This window comes from Salmo salar, chromosome 09 (genome assembly GCF_965601325.2).
Source record: "Salmo salar chromosome 09, fSalSal1, whole genome shotgun sequence".
NCBI lineage: Eukaryota > Metazoa > Chordata > Actinopteri > Salmoniformes > Salmonidae > Salmo > Salmo salar.
In genome coordinates, this window is record NC_138299.1 from 128,835,210 (window position 1) to 128,853,014 (window position 17,805).

At 43.6% G+C, this 17,805-nt stretch overlaps 1 protein-coding gene across 1 annotated transcript in view; it reads left to right on the forward strand.

The window, feature by feature from the left end:
* The window catches only part of LOC106612542 (ubiquitin-associated and SH3 domain-containing protein B-like), a 48,004-nt gene that overhangs the window by 3,508 nt on the left and 26,691 nt on the right, over positions 1-17,805 (forward strand). The window lies entirely within an intron of this gene.

Here is a 17,805-nt window from a genome sequence, read left to right on the forward strand (position 1 = left end):
TGTCCTAATGTCACCATTATAGAGAGTAAATACATTGTTAACTTTTAAACCTACATCAATTGCATCATTTCTATGTGATCAGGATCACGACCCAAATCCATTTTTCAGTAAAATAATAAATGTGCTTCCCAGTGGTTATGATCATAGTTATTCACAATAGTATTGTTTTATATCTCCCACCTTTAAGTCCCGGTCTCAAATCTGTATTATCTCCTAGACATTGAGGTCAGATGTCATAGGGAGTCTGTTGTGAGTTACACGCTGAATGGACACAGACAGTACGCATGCCACACACACACACACACACACACACACACACACACACACACACACACACACACACACACACACACACGTCAGAAGGAATGCCTCGAGGCTCCCTTTGTCAGCAGAGAAAGAAAGAAAGAGGGAGAGAGAATGCCTAGAAGCTGTGAGAGACGCCACAAGCTCTTTTACATTGGACAGCCCATGACTGCTTGGCCCTGACAGAGCAAGTTATGAATAGCCTCTTCCTCCCTCTCTCAAGCATTGACCCCCTACATTTCCTGACCGACTTAAAGGGACATGCCCTAGGAGATTTGTCATATCTGCCTGCCACCGATGTCACTGACTAGCGTTTTGATTCAGGGAGGGGGAGGGGGACAATGCAGATGGGGAACAAAGCTGGGTTAGCATCAACAGACATTTACTAGAACCTCTCTGATGGGATGAACCACAGTAGCTACAGTGTGTGAGAGAGATCACTGAGGAGTGAAAGAGCAAAAGCAATGTACCGAATAACATCTGGGATGTTGAAACCCACAGTCACGAGGTGCTGTTTTTCAGACTTGCTTTCTGCACATAGTCATTTTTCCAAACATACAACCCTTCAGCAGGGTTTTGATTCCAGTTGTAACCAGGGGTGCGTGCTGTGCACTCCCAAAACAAAGATAAATATAGCTGCAAGTAGCCATTCACGCTTTGGCCCCATAGCTCCACCATCAAGACAAATTGGCCACATTTCCCTTGGATGAGCTACTCCAACACCGTCATTCAGTTTGCTGACGACACAACGGTGGTAGGCCTGATCACCGCCAACTTTGAGACAGCCTATAGGGAGGAGGACGGTGTGGTGCCAGGACAACAACCTCACTCTCAATGTGAGCAAGACAAAGGAGATTATCATGGACTATAGGAAAAGGAGGGCTGAACACGCCCCCATTAACATCGACGGGACTGAAGTGGAGCGGGTCGAGAGTTTCAAGTTCCTTGGTGTCCACATCACCAACAAACTATCATGGTCCAAACACACCAAGACAGTTGTGAAGAGGGCACGACAACACCTTTACCCCCTCAGGAGACTGAAAAGATTTGTCATGGGTCCCCAGATCCTCAAAAAGTTATCCAACTGCACCATCGAGAGCATCTTGACCGGTTGCATCACCGCCTGGTATGGCAACTGCTCGGAATCTGACCATAAGGCGCTATAGAGGGACCTATGTACCGACCTTTCAATTGCTTGTTATAGCGCCACCATCTCGCCAGTTGGCATGGCATTGCATGAGAGCATGTGGCCCATGGGCCTTTACCATTATGCCAAGTTGCACCCTCCCCTAGGCTTTACCATTTCACTGGAATTCGCATCTTTGACTAAATCCACGGAGAACCAGAATAATACATGCCTACAAATACAATAGGGTTTCACACAGCTTCGCTGCTTGAACCCCTAATGAATAACCCCTAATTTTTTAGGGCACCCCCAAGAGCCAATGATTTGACCCTGTACTTGAGGCTACTCGGTTGGTTCTGTAGAGGCACTGAGACACTGAGACTCAGTATACTGGTGTAGTTGTTGTGTTTAAAGTACAACTCTGCCCTTGGGGGGGAAAAGCCCTCTCTCATTTCACTTCAATGTCTGTTTGGTGTTAGTTCCTTTTGATTTGGTTGATAGTAAATGATGCACTAAACATACAACACAAGAATAGAGGGTATAAAACAATGACCAGAGGGTATGAAACAATGACCAGATACCCTATTTTCTGCCAGTGACTGACATCCCAGTCTACAAACAAATTACTCTTTTGGTTTGCATTTACATTAAGGGTTCAAAACAATACAGCCTCAGAGATGCTTTTGTCAGATGCTGCCCTTGAGGTTTGTCGTTTCTCCCTCAGTATCTGCTATGACTGACTAAAACAGTGTTAATTCATTGGAACACGGGACAGAGTTGAGCCCTGGTACATTTTTTATTTGATTTCGACACCAATGGCGACAGCTAGTCTGGAATGGAGCATTATTCTTCTACTTGGTTTAAGCTGATGATGACCAAAAATATATTTAGTAAGACAGCCTATTTATAACAATACATTTACTCTATATCTGTATTCTGTATAACTATGTACTGTATGTCTTATCATGTTTTGATGATTAAATTTACTCCAAGGAAAATCTGGAAAAGAGTAGGTGTATAATATCTCATTATTCTGCACATGACTCTTTTCCAGGGACGTTCACCACACATTTCCGGTGTAGTAGTAAATGCGGCTTTCAGCAATTAGCTACGTTCACCGCATAATCCAAAATTGCAATGCACTGCAGCTTCCAGGGATATTTCTGGCACATATGATTTGGTTCAGTGCAGGCAAACACTGTTTTTGAGATCTCTGAACATTGCAGCGTAGTCGCAGTTCAAGTAACACAGTATGCTACGAATGCTGTCTTAGCACATTTCCCCCTGTTTCTGAGCAGTTTAGTTTATACTTTATTTTAAATCTCCACACCTCTATAATGTTCAGAGTATTTGCTGGGGAGGTTTGTGGAAAATGGTGGAAATATTGTGGTCCCTATGTGCTGTTCCTGCCTTGCCTTCCGCTGTGATGATGAGTGGGACTTTGTGAGGCTGAGGCAGCAGGAAGCCATATCTGTTAACTGTGGCTGGAAAGTCTGAAGTGTTGGAACGTGTGTGGACAACACAGGGGCTGACACAGTGGAACCTGTCTACTTTCAAGGGAATCGCTGTAGCTGCCTCCCCCTTCTTAGGCAGCATCATTGGATGGAGAAAGAACACTTTTATTATCCATGATGAGAAAAGATGATGGAAATGTTTTTTTTTGTTGTTATTTTTTTGTTCAGGTCATTTTCTCTGTCTTTGAAATAGTTTTGTAAATGAGAGTTCCTTGGATTGCTTTGTATAACGTGCCAGTCGGGTTCACATGTTTACCACTGGAGCCTTTAGGCATTTTATCATACATATTGAAATTCTAAGAGCAGGGGTTAAGTTTACAGGCCAACTTTGCACTAACGCTGCATTAACGCCACGTCACTGTCACTCTTTATCAGGAGGATCATGCTAGGGTGTGTACATGTCATGTGTTTCCTTCCTAAGAGAGGTACATCTCTGAAGATAACTGATGATAACCCTCATGTCCCTAATGCCTTTAAAACGCTGTCTGGAAACTCAGGGCACCAGATAATGTAATCATTGTTCTCCAACATCACGCAACATGACCAGTTAAAGAGGCTATACAGAACCTTTGGATAGAAATATTGTCCTGAAATGACCTCAATTGGTCAGCAAGTGGCACACCTCCCAACACCCATGAGCAAAAATATATGATTTGATTAAAACTAAGAATTTGTGTGGTTTCATGAGATAAGAAATTGATTCATATTAAATCATGAACCTCAGCCAAGATTGAAGCCAAAATTGAACGTAAACAATTAGCAAACAACTAAACCTCCATAGTGTATCTTTGCTCTGTCCAGATGCTCAGATACCAAATCATGTCGTCATTGTTGTCTCCAATATCACGCAGTAGGGTCAGTTAAGAAGACTCTTCTTCAAAATCCCGTGGGTGACCTGCACAAAGGCCAGTCTGCGTGTGCCAGTCTGCTCTCCTCAATACTGCCTATTGTCTCTCCAGGCTGACGACTTTGACGAGGCCTGGCCACAGTTGCTGACATACCCGCAGGTGCCCGCCTTGGCATATTTTGGGACTGACAGCTGTGCTCCTTCTGTCCCCTCTGCTACAAGTACCGTCTCTGCCCCTCTCTCAGTCCCCGTGGCCTGCGAGGCAGCTGTTGTTTGCATTAAGGCATACGGGGCTCGTTCAGAGTGAGACTGACAGTGTTGCATCTGTTCAGTGATGCCACCAGCGACGGACCACTTGGAGCTTTGCAACAGACACATGGGAGACCAAGCACATATACAGTCCAGCCTTTTTGTCCCTTCCCCTCACACAGGCACAAGCAGTAACAGACCTAATCCTGCTTGGAAATGTGTGGATGCAATTTGGTCTGTTGGTAATTGCATTTTTGCTAGCCATCCTTTTTCCCCCTTTATGTATTTGACTGTGTGTGTGTGTGTGTGTGTGTGTGTGTGTGTGTGGTGTGTGTGTGTGTGTGTGTGTACTCTGTGTGTGTGTCTGTGTGCGTCTGTGTCTGTGTGTTTAGTTGTGGCCGGGCCATATGTGTCTGTGCTACCTTTGCCAGAACTGCGACAGGCAATCCAAGAGCTAGTGTCCTTCCAGCCTCATGCTTCCAGCCTCATGCTTCCAGCATACTGCAGCATCCATCCACTGACTGGAGTCACTATGTGAGGGAGCTCCAACTCCTTGCCAGTTCTCTGTAGATTGGGTCCAAATGATCAGAAATTAAATCACAATTGATGCACTTTTACTTACAAGCCAAATGTTATATGATGACGTCGCGTGCGTGAATGATGAAATGATTACATCAAAATGCATTTGCCCTCACTGTGTGCCTATGCAATGATATTCTGATGCCCAAATGTGAGGGATGCAGCCTACTTTATCATTGTTATGTACACAGTACATGGCTACTCTATGTATGCTGGTAACATTGTTATACATATTTTATGTCTAGCATACTGTATCCAGCTTTCACCGACCGCCCCACTAGCAATGTGAAAAACAAAGGTGTGTACCAACCCAGAGTCAAAAACAACTCACTGGAGAAACATCAATGTGTTTTCTAGACTAAATAATGTCATTAGGCTTAGTTACAGAGATACCCTTGTTTTCTGTGACCGTAGAATAGGCACTGAACAAGAGGTGGTTTCTTGGCTCTGTAGTAGAGCCGTAATGACAAGGCAAGTGTGTTTGAGGCTTGGTTTGGCAAGCACAAGCTACTTACAGTTGTGGGGCATCTTTTATGGGCTGTGGCTGTGCACACTGTCTTTCTGAACTGGATGGTTCCTTCCTTAACCAGCAGTCTCTTCATCTGAGTTGTATCAAATAGGCTAGCATTTGAATGTATAACACATGCCATATGTACAGATGCGTTCCTATTTCTATACAACAGTTCCCTTACTATGAAAATATGCAAGAGCATCTATTTTACACCATGACAGACAATAGAGACATGCAACAGCATTTGATTTAATTCAATGTGTATTAGAGTGGTATTCTACTTTAGGCCTAGGTGCTCAGGTGGACTATATTGTCTGTGGGGAAGGAAAGCTGTGTTTAGTGCTCTCGTTTGTAAAAAACGGTTCACTGACTGTTTGATTCTATGTTCCCAGGCATAGAGTATTAAATGAATATTGCTCATCATACCTGCATAATAAATGTGTTTTCCTTTACACTTGACTAATCATTTAAAAAGCAAAAACAGTTCAAGGTGCAAAAATGCACACGTTTTATGGTTCTGAATATTTCAGTACAATATTGTTTTTACACATTTATGTCAAATTGAGAAGAAAGGAAGAATTGTTGTGTTCCAATATTCATGTGAAGAAGTTCAACAGTAGCCACTTCTCAATGTTATATATTTGGAATATTACATAGTTAAGCACAATTTTTGTCTGGGTCAAATTGTTTGATCACCGTTGTGTGTAACCTGTGATTTGTTTTGTGTTCACTGGTTTTGTGGAGACACAAATTGGCACTGGCTGCATTAGTAGATATAATGAGGCAAGAGAAACACTTTTGTGAATCGTTTGCAGTTTATGGATTACAGCTTTGTGAAAACAAACTGTGGATAAGTAAAGGCCTCCCTCACAAATAATTAGAGCATAATTGTAGCATGGTAGATAATTGCAGTCAGTGTGGTAGAGCACAGTTGGGGAATTTTGTCTGAACAGTAAGTCCTTCGTTTACCCCTCGAGTCTTCCTCTAGACATCACTGAAATGCATAATGAGAGAAAAACACAGCAGAGAATTAGTTGTCAGTAAAAGCCTCACTGATGTTGCTCAGGGGGCTCTGAATCCAGCGAGAGTCTGCATGTGAGTGAGGGATTACAATATTCTACATTGACACGTTGTTATTGATAATAATGTGTGTGTGTGTGTGTGTGTGTGTGTGTGTGTGTGTGTGTGTGTGTGTGTGCGTGCCTGCCTGCCTGCCTGAGTGTATGTGTGTACGTGTGTAAGCCACAGTGCAATAAGAAGTGTTATTCCAATGTTCCAATGCCGTTTAAATTGGTTCAACTTAATTCAAATCATTAAATTGAGAACCTCTAACTTTCAATTCAAAACACATCTTCTGCACAGCTCCTGTGAGTAGATCAACAAAGACCTCTCTCAAGTTATTATACTACTTCCTTGTGTTTCGGTTTGGCTGTCTGAGAGTAGAGGCAGGCAGACACATAGCGGCTGTAACAATGTACAGGAAAACGTGAAAAAGATGATTGGTTCTATTAATGTTAGGAGGACGGAATTCTCCCCCCATCACAGCACAATGCAGGTGGAAACAAAGTCTCCCAGAACAAATACAACCTTCCGTGAATAGAACAAAGCAGGGGAGAGAGAGAGAGAGAGAGAGAGAGAGAGAGCTAGCGGTCAGTGGCTTAGCCTCAGTGTGACAAGGTCTCTGGCAGGTTTGTAAACAGGAACTGTCCGGATGCAGGGGCCAGAGCCATGGGATTTCCCCACACAGCTGAGGTGGGAGGGGTGAGAGTGCGTCTGTCTGGGTGGTGGCGTTTGGTGTTGAAATGGTATGGGATGTCCTGGGGAGACATTTCCTGTGAATCGCTGATGGGTGGTGTGTGTATGAATGAGTGGATGGGGATGATGGAGCACAACTGTTGTCAGACAATGAGGTGGGGCCATTGAATATCCAAAATTTGCCATTGCTCCGATCATCCCCCACTGAGATAGCCAGGGTTATAAAGTGAAAGCACATTTTTATAATAGATTTCACTCATCTGATACTGACAGGCTATAATAAATATTAACTCAACCTCCATTCTCTTTAGTTCACCCATTTCCAGCAATACAGCGTTCTATTTTATAGTGCAGTAATGATCAGCGTGTCACCCTTTTGAAAACAAATAAGTGCCAGAGAGAGAGAGATCAGAAATATCTCAGGCACTTAATTTAAGGCTTGGCCATCCCATTTGTGGCTTTTTTCCTTCCTTCCTGGTGAGTCATGTGACATCACACTGTCTGTCTGCTGCCCTGGTTGGCCAAGAGTAGACTGGGAGGAGAAGAAGCCAGGGGGAATAATCATAAACGCAGTAGCGTTCTGAGCTGTAAATATTACATTGGAAGGCTTTAGTGCACATGGTAACTTTGGAATGAAACAAGGGCCCTGTTTGAATATTTAAGAAATACATCCTTCCCCTCCTCCTTTTGTTGACTTAGGCCATGATTCAATACAAGGCGTGTTGTAGAGCAGCACACTAGACAGCTGACAATCCACCTTTTAAAAGTCATTTCCTCTACGTTTGAGGAGATCGCATTCATGATAAACACTGGAAATATCGTCTTAAACATTACTTTTAAAAGGCGTATTGTCGGCTGTCTATTGTGCTGCCCGACTAAAACGTGCCCTGAGTTGAAACCCAGCCTTAATGCCCTATATTGCTATTGCTGTCTGAGCCTGGCCTGATCACCTTGACATTTCATTGTTTCCTTGTTCATCTTGTGGTCTTCACAACCCATTTTGGGTATCAATTGTTCCTTATGATTCAGTCTTTCAACACGTGGAAATAAAGTGACTAAAGTTCAGCTTACAGGCTGACTAACTAACCCCTGGTTTCCTCAGCTTCATAGTTAATTATTTTTCAGAACCTTTGGACAATATTAGTCATTGTCTCCATGTGTACTTGTTTTTCTGCCCCGTTATGTGGGCAGTCATACATTATGTTTGTCAGAAGGAGTAATGTGATGTTCTCTGCCGTGCTGCATAAGGACGTATTTGGTTTTTTTGTACACCTCAAAAACACGCACGGCGCGTGCACACACAGACACACACATACACACTCTGGGGACTATACAATACATACGTACATGAGTGAGCTGATTGTGGGGGCGTCCTGCTTAGTGCCTTGTCTGTTCCTCTTCCTGTCTGGAGAAGCTCACAGGGTCTCTCTGGTTGGAAAATCTCACTTTCATAACGTAGTGGGCGTTAAACAAAGCGAGTGGTTTTCTCACCTTCAAGAATGTATAGTTTGTGTGATGCAATAATTTACAACCACTGAGTGTGATCTTAATAACATGCAATCCATGTAACACAAGGCGAAACAATCGACTGAAAAGTATTATATGGGTTGTTGTCACGACTTCTGCCGAAGTCGATGCCCCTCCTTGTTCGGGTGGTGCTCGGCGGTCGACGTCACCGGTCTTCTAGCCATCATTGATCTATTTTTCATTTTCCATTGGTTTTGTCTTGTCTTCCTACACACCTGGTTCCAATCCCATTAATTACATGCTGTGTATTTAACCCTCTGTTTCCCCTCATGTTCTTGTCAGAGATTGTTTGTTGTTATGTGCTCGTGTTGTCGGATTGGTGCTCGACGGGTTATTGTACCCATGTTTATTGTATTATGTACTTTGGTTTTGGAGTTTGTTTTAACTTTATTAAACTGCTCCAGTTACACCAAGTTTGTTTCTCCTGTGCCTGACTTCCCTGCCACCTACACACACGACGTGACAATTGTATATTATGCTGCATTGTCAGTGGTATATCAATTGATTATGGAATGGTAGATTATCTATCTAGGCTGTAAGCATTTTACTATTAATAATGACAAACTGTTTTCCAATGCACATGCACTGTTTATTGTATTGCAGGGTACTGTATAGTGATAGGGGGAACAATCGATACAGTTACATATCGAGATATTATTGTTGATGATATATTGTATCGTTTTGACAATATTATTTTGCCGCTGGTGTGCTGCACCTGCACCAAACTCCAGTATATTTCCTTCATAGCTTGTTTCCCATCTTCTTATTAAAAAATGAGCCAATTTGTTTTCAGTGCTTTTATTTCCATGACTGATCAAAACTTGTTTTCTTATGGCTCTCTCTTGTCCCTCTGCAGCAGACACATGATGAGCAGTATGTTTGGCATATCAAATCGCAGTAAAATCACAGTAATTAATTGTAATACACATAGATACGAGAGAATCGCTATACATATCGTATCGGGACGTCCATGGCAATTCCCAGCACTAGTACTGTGTGTGGGTTTCCATGGGTATAGAAATACACTAGAACAGATCATGAAGCATGGACTGAGAGAAGCTGACTTCCCATGTCGCTCAATACACTCTAGTAGAGGATGTATTTCTACGCTATTTGAACAGTTATTGTTGCACTACTCTCGGCACCAACAACCAAGCCACTAGATGTTAAGGCTGTCACGAGAGATTGTTGTATACAGTGCATTCCAGAAGGAATTCAGACCCCTTGACTTTTTCCACACTTTGTTACATTACAGCCTTATTCTAAAATGGATGAAATTGTTGTTTTTTTACTCATCAATCTACACACAATACCCCATAATGACAAAGCAAATACAGGTTTTGAGAATTTCTTTGTAAACTTTTAAAATTAAATATCTCATTTACATACGTTTTCAGACGATTTACTCAGTACTTTGTTGAAGCACTTTTGGTAGCGATTACAGCCTCGAGTGTACTTTGGTATGACGCTACACGTTTGTCACTCCTGTATTTGGGGAGTTTCTCCCATTCTTCTCTGCAGATCCTCTCAAGCTCTGTCAAGTTGGATGGGGAGCATTGCTGCACAGAATTTTTCAGGTCTCTCCAGAGATGTTCGATCAGGTTCAAGTCTGGACTCTGGCTGGGCCACTCAAGGAAATTCAGAGACTTGTCCCGAAGCCACTCCTGCGTTGTCTTGGCTGTGTGCTTAGGGTCGTTGTCCTGTTGGAAGGTGAACCTTCGCCCCAGTCTGAGGTCCTGAGCGCTCTGGAGCAGGATCTCACTGTACTTTGCTCTGTTCATCTTTCCCTCGATCCTGACTAGTCTCCCTGCCCCTGCCGCTGAAAAACATCCCCACAGCATGATGCTGCCACTACCATGATTCACCATAAGGATGGTGCCAGATTTCCTCCAGACGTGATGCTTCACATTCAGGCCAAAGAGTTCAATCTTGTTTCTCATGTTCTGAGAATCCTTTAGGTGCCTTTTGGCAAACTCCAAGCAAGCTGTTGTGCCTTTCACTGAGAAGTGGCTTCCGTCTGGTCGCTCTACCATAAAGGCGTGATTGGTGGAGTGCTGCAGAGATGATTGTCCTTCTGGAAGGGTCTCCCATCTCCACAGAGCAACTCTGGAGCTCTGTCAAAGTGACCATTGTCAGGGAGGTGACCAAGAACCCAAAGGCCCTTCTCCCCGAATGCTCAGTCTGGCCGGGCAGACAGCTCTAGGAAGAGTCTTGGTGTTTCCGAACTTCTTCCATTTAAGAATGATGGAGGCCACTGTGTTCTTGGGGACCTTCAATGCTGCAGAAATTTGTGGGACTCTTCCACAGATCTGTTCCTCGTCACAATCCTTGCTCTACGGGCAATTCCTTTGACCTCATGGCTTGGTTTTTGCTCTGACATGTACTGTCAACTGTGGGACCTTATATAGACTAGGTGCCTTACCAAATCATGTCCAATCAATTGGATTTACCACAGTTGGACTCCAATCAAGTTGTAGAAACATCTCAAGCATGATCAATGGAAACAGGATGCACCTGAGCTCAATTTCAAGTCTCATAGTAAAGGGTCTGAATACTTATGTAAATAAGGTATTTCCATTTTAGATTTTTTTGAAATTTGCAAAAATGTGTCATTATGGGGTATTGTGTGTAGATTGATGAGGAACAAAATTATTGTATCAATTTCAGAAGAAGGCTGTAATGTAACAAAATGGGGAAAAAGAGAAGGGGTCTGAATACTTTACAAATGCACTGTATGATATGAAGAGACTCCTAGAGAGTGGTAACTTGGGGTATGGTGAGAAGGCTCTCACGGACAGTCTTCTACGTTGATTTCCCCCATACTTTGATCAGTTGCAGACATCGTATGTTTTGAAATGTATATATTTATTTAGTTATTCCTAGAGAGATTGGACAAAAATTTGATTAGCTCGCAAAACAGAATGTTGTGCAGGATCTGTACTTCATCCGTTCTGGAAGAAACTGGATCCCACTGGATCCTAAGCTCTCTCGGTTCCCTTCAACCCAAACTCACAGAGCAAAATGTAGTTGATTACAAGTGCACATGGACCTGTGTGATAGTTGATGTCATGTCGTTGTAGGACAGGTGTGATAGGTTGGGAAACTGAGAGGAAGACATGGGTGTGTGGGGGTAATAGTGTAAATGAATACCTCAGGATGAAGCTCTTCCATGCTACAGACACACAACAGTCTAATAACTCTTCAAATATAATTCAAATACACTCATAATGATATTCATTTCAATTCCATTTCTAAATTGATCCCAGCCCTGGTAAAACAACTTTACTTTCTTGGAACTTCATTTATTGTAACAGCCCTAGGGGAAAATAAAGTTGAATTGAATTCAAATGAATTCAGGGACCAGAAAAAAACTGAAGTTAGGGTCAGTTAAGAGTCAGTTTGTTACACCATGTTCATACTTGAGGTTGTTGTCATCCTACTGTGGTGGACGACCACACCACAGCCCTGCTGGCTTTCAGTTTCTCTGTCAACTTGGCCTATGATGTGTTCACATGTGGCCGTGATCTAGCAGTCACACCGATTCTCTCTTCATTCCAGCCGTTCCCCTTGATTGCAAGGCGTATGATCTTCACCTTTAAATACTAGTGACCACAGCTTATTTTACACTTCATTCAGATCTGAGAAAGACCGACCACGTTGTCCTCAGCTGATGTACTTCTGAGGCTTTTCCTGTCAGAAGCATATGAAGTGTGGATGGGGAAGCACTGCGATACTCGTGGGGGTTTCATTTCAGCGCAGCCCATAGACAGCCTGACAGGGAGAAGGCTCTCGCTACCTGTTTCAGTAGGTTGGGCTGAGGCCTGTGTGGTTCACAGGGGATCTCTAGAACAGAGAGCAAGCCACAAGTCAAAAGCAGCTGGCTGTTTTTTCCATTGTGGTCGGAACTATTCTGAGCTGAATGTAGCTGAACTCATACAACTGTGGCTTTTGTTTGTATGATTGTGTTATGCACCTAACATATTCAGTTAGAGTGATGATATCGCTAAACCTCTCTGATTCTCACTTGGTACATAGGCCACATTTAGCTTCCACTCTGGGACAGGGCTTGTCATATGCACAGATGTAGCAGAGGTGGTGTGGAAACACACGCACTTTAGGTTTAAGGAGTAATTGCTCCTTAGACCTGAAGACTAGCTACCTCAACTAATGCCCAGGTTTTAGCTCAGTCTAACTCAGTTTTAGGTTGGGCACCCAGTTGATCTGGCAACTATAGCCCCCTTTAAAGTAACTGTCCATTGTTTCCAGATTTCTATGAAATATGACCTAGAATTAATTACAATATAAGTGAAATAGTTTTGCTACCAACATTTTTTAATTAAGCATGTTAAAAAGCAGCTTTTCTGTGTTGGAATGGTGTGGGCGTATATGGTCATTAAAAATATTCATGCGAGTAGACTGATTGGCCAGCTCATCCGCCTCAGGAGGATGACATTTGAAACGGTCTGTTTGAGATTCAAGTTTGAGGTGTTTAAAAATACACTGCTCAAAAAAATAAAGGGAACACTTAAACAACACAATGTAACTCCAAGTCAATCACACTTCTGTGAAATCAAACTGTCCACTTAGGAAGCAACACTGATTGACAATAAATTTCACATGCTGTTGTGCAAATGGAATAGACAACAGGTGGAAATTATAGGCAATTAGCAAGACACCCCCAATAAAGGAGTGGTTCTGCAGGTGGTGACCACAGACCACTTCTCAGTTCCTATGCTTCCTGGCTGATGTTTTGGTCACTTTTGAATGCTGGTGGTGCTTTCACTCTAGTGGTAGCATGAGACGGAGTCTACAACCCACACAAGTGGCTCAGGTAGTGCAGCTCATCCAGGATGGCACATCAATGCGAGCTGTGGCAAGAAGGTTTGCTGTGTCTGTCAGCGTAGTGTCCAGAGCATGGAGGCGCTACCAGGAGACAGGCCAGTACATCAGGAGACGTGGAGGAGGCCGTAGGAGGGCAACAACTCAGCAGCAGGACCGCTACCTCCGCCTTTGTGCAAGGAGGAGCAGGAGAAGCACTGCCAGAGCCCTGCAAAATGACCTCCAGCAGGCCACAAATGTGCATGTGTTTGCTCAAACGGTCAGAAACAGACTCCATGAGGGTGGTATGAGGGCCCGACGTCCACAGGTGGGGGTTGTGCTTACAGCCCAACACTGTGCAGGACGTTTGGCATTTGCCAGAGAACACCGAGATTGGCAAATTCGCCACTGGCGCCCTGTGCTCTTCACAGATGAAAGCAGGTTCACACTGAGCACATGTGACAGACGTGACAGAGTCTGGAGACGCCGTGGAGAACGTTCTGCTGCCTGCAACATCCTCCAGCATGACCGGTTTGTCGGTGGGTCAGTCATGGTGTGGGGTGGCATTTCTTTGGGGGGCCGCACAGCCCTCCATGTGCTCGCCAGAGGTAGCCTGACTGCCATTAGGTACCGAGATGAGATCCTCAGACCCTTGTGAGACCATATGCTGGTGCGGTTGGCCCTGGGTTCCTCCTAATGCAAGACAATGCTAGACCTCATGTGGTTGGAGTGTGTCAGCAGTTCCTGCAAGAGGAAGGCATTGATGCTATAGACTGGCCCGCCCATTCCCCAGACCTGAATCCAATTGAGCACATCTGGGACATCATGTCTCGCTCCATCCACCAACGCCATGTTGCACCACAGACTGTCCAGGAGTTGGTGGATGCTTTAGTCCAGGTCTGGGAGGAGATCCCTCAGGAGACCATCCGCCACCTCATCAGGAGCATGCCCAGGCGTTGTAGAGAGGTCATACAGGCACGTGGAGGCCACACACACTACTGAGCCTCATTTTGACTTGTTTTAAGGACATTACATCAAAGTTGGATCAGCCTGTAGTGTGGTTTTCCACTTTAATTTTGAGTGTGACTCCAAATCCAGACCTCCATGGGTTGATAAATTGGATTTCCATTGATTATTTTTGTGTGATTGTTGTCAGCACATTCAACTATGTAAAGAAAAAAGTATTCAATAAGATTATTTATTTCATTCAGATCTAGGATGTGTTGTTTAAGTGTTCCCTTTATTTTTTTGAGCAGTATATATTTATTTATTTGTTTATTTATGCTTTGGCCACAAATACAACTACAGGATGAGTCAACAAAATTGTTCTTAGAGTTAACAGAATAACAGAGATTTCCACTGGACAGTTACTTTAAAGAAGTACAAGTAGTAAACTATCCCACTTGAGTGGGAATTCTGTTGATAGGCAAGATGAATATAACAATGGCAGATATTGAGGATGAAGAGAAGGAGGAACGAGCGATCAGGGATTGTGTGGGATCCTCAGCGGAAGCACGGAGGTGTGGTTATTGACTCAAGTTTCTGTTTGCAGATTACATCTGAACAATCTCCCTTTTCAGCTGTGATGTCGTTCTTCCAGATGACCTGGCACTTGGGGGTTCCCTAGTGGCATCTGCTGGGGAAAGTGATGCAGGAGAAGAAGGCAACACATCTCTGGGGCACTCTACCTCTGTTGCGTGGAGTATGATGAAATATTGACGAGACACATGCACACATTGAGTTTGTTGTTCCTATGTACAGTGGGGAGAACAAGTATTTGATACACTGCCAATTTAGCAGGTTTTCCTACTTACAAAGCATGTAGAGGTCTGTAATTTTTATCATAGGTACACTTCAACTGTGAGAGACGGAATCTAAAACAATCCAGAAAATCATATTGTATGATTTTTAAGTAATTAATTTGCATTTTATTGCATGACATAAGTATTTGATACATCAGAAAAGCAGAACTTAATATTTGGTACAGAAACCTTTGTTAGCAATTACAGAGATCATACGTTTCCTGTTGTTCTTGACCAGGTTTGCACACACTGCAGCAGGGATTTTGGCCCACTCCTCCATACAGACCTTCTCCAGATCCTTCAGGTTTCGGGGCTGTCGCTGGGCAATACGGACTTTCAGCTCCCTCCAAAGATTTTCTATTGGGTTCAGGTCTGGAGACTGGCTAGGCCACTCCAAGACCTTGAGATGCTTCTTATTCCTTAGTTGCCCTGGCTGTGTGTTTCGGGTCGTTGTCATGCTGGAAGACCCAGCCACGACCCATCTTCAATGCTCTTACTGAGGGAAGGAGGTTGTTGGCCAAGATCTCGCGATACATGGCCCCATCCATCCTCCCCTCAATACGGTGCAGTAGTCCTGTCCCCTTTGCAGAAAAGCATCCCCAAAGAATGATGTTTCCACCTCCCTGCTTCACGGTTGGGATGGTGTTCTTGGGGTTGTACTCATCCTTCTTCTTCCTCCAAACACGGCGAGTGGAGTTTAGACCAAAAACCTCTATTTTTGTCTCATCAAACCACATGACCTTCTCCCATTCCTCCTCTGGATCATCCAGATGGTCATTGGCAAACTTCAGACGGGCCTGGACATGCGCTGGCTTGAGCAGGGGGACCTTGCGTGCGCTGCAGGATTTTAATCCATGACGGCGTAGTGTGTTACTAATGGTTTTCTTTGAGACTGTGGTCCCAGCTCTCTTCAGGTCATTGACCAGGTCCTGCAGTGTAGTTCTGGGCTGATCCCTTACCTTCCTCATGATCATTGATGCCCCACGAGGTGAGATCTTGCATGAAGCCCCAGACTGAGGGTGATTGACCGTCATCTTGAACTTCTTCTATTTTCTAATAATGTTGCGCCAACAGTTGTTGCCTTCTCACCAAGCTGCTTGCCTATTGTCCTGTAGCCCATCCCAGCCTTGTGCAGGTCTACAATTTTATCCCTGATGTCCTTCCACAGCTCTCTGGTCTTGGCCATTGTGGAGAGGTTGAAGTCTGTTTGATTGTGTGGACAGGTGTTTTTTTTATACAGGTAACGAGTTCAAACAGGTGCAGTTAATACAGGTAATGAGTGGAGAACAGGAGGGCTTCTTAAAGAAAAACTAACAGGTCTGTTAGGGCCAGAATTCTTACTGGTTGGTAGGTGATCAAATACTTATGTCACGCAATAAAATGCAAATTAATTACTTAAAAATCATACAATGTGATTTTCTGGATTTTTGTTTTAGATTCCGTCTCTCACAGTTGAAGTGTACCTATGATAAAAATTAAAGACCTCTATATGCTTTGTAAGTAGGAAAACCCGCAAAATCGGCAGTGTATCAAATACTTGTTCTCCCCACTGTATTTGCTCTCCCATACCCTTTTGACACTATTGTGTCGACATGTGTGCGGGTACAGAAGTGAGCTGAACTGGAGCAATATTGTATTTGGTGCCAGACCACTTTTAAGTGTAGTCATGCCCTGTCCAAACCAGACCTAGATCAGAGCCCTGAGACGCTCTGCATCCCTCCCATTAGTCAGAAATGTACATAAACATTTACATTGGAGAGGGTCTCTGCACCACCTGGTCTCACTACTGGTGTCCGCCAGGTCTCGGTACTAGGTCCTCTCTTGTTCTCCACCACTGCGGGTGCCATGGAGATTATAGTCCCCAGAGTGGAAAATCGCATTAGAGATTTCCACGTTTTTTTCCCCCTTCCCTTGAGTAGTCTCTAATTAGATTCTGAGGGCCTAATAAGAATAATTTAATCAGCATGCTCCCTCCACTGCTTGTTAACCAGGCCTCCAGGTGTTGCCGGATTTAGGGAGCTGTCTCACAACGCAGTAGTAGAGGTAGTCATTTCGTCACATACTGTGCAGTCTGCCATTTTGGAGAGTGACTGAGCATGTGTGTCTATTTTCATAGATGAATTGATTTTGACATTTGAAATGGCTGAATGGAAATTATGTGAGGTGTGTTGTTTATTTCACACCTCTGTGTTTAAGTCACACTCATACAATATTGAGTAGTCTCCTCCACACTTTCCTCTGGAGTGTCTTATTAAGACTGTATGATTAGCTTAGCATATCTGTCTATATCAGACTGAACTGTTTAGGCCATCATTGTAAATAAGAAGTTCTTCACTAACTTACCTAGTTAAATAAAGGTTAAATAAAAAATAGATATAATAATAATAATAAAGGCTGTGCTACTCCTGCTAAACCATACTCTCCATGACTAAAGATACAGCCTCCAGGACTGTTTTGAGTCCACTGACTGGGCAGCCCTGACGGACAGCGCCGATGACCTGGAAGAGGCAGTGGATACTGTCTCTGAGTACATCCGTTTCTGTGAGGATCTCGTTATTCCCGAAAAGAAAGTCAACATCTTCCCCAGTAATAAACCGTGGGTAACTCAGGAATTAAAAGAGCTTCTCAACCCGAAAAAGTGAGTGTTTAAATCAGGTGGCAGTGACAAGGAAAGGAAAAATATTCAGAGGCAACTCAAAAGCAAAATGAAAGAGTGCAAGGCAGCATACAAAGACAAATTAGAAAACCTTTTCAAGGACAAGGACAGTATGAAA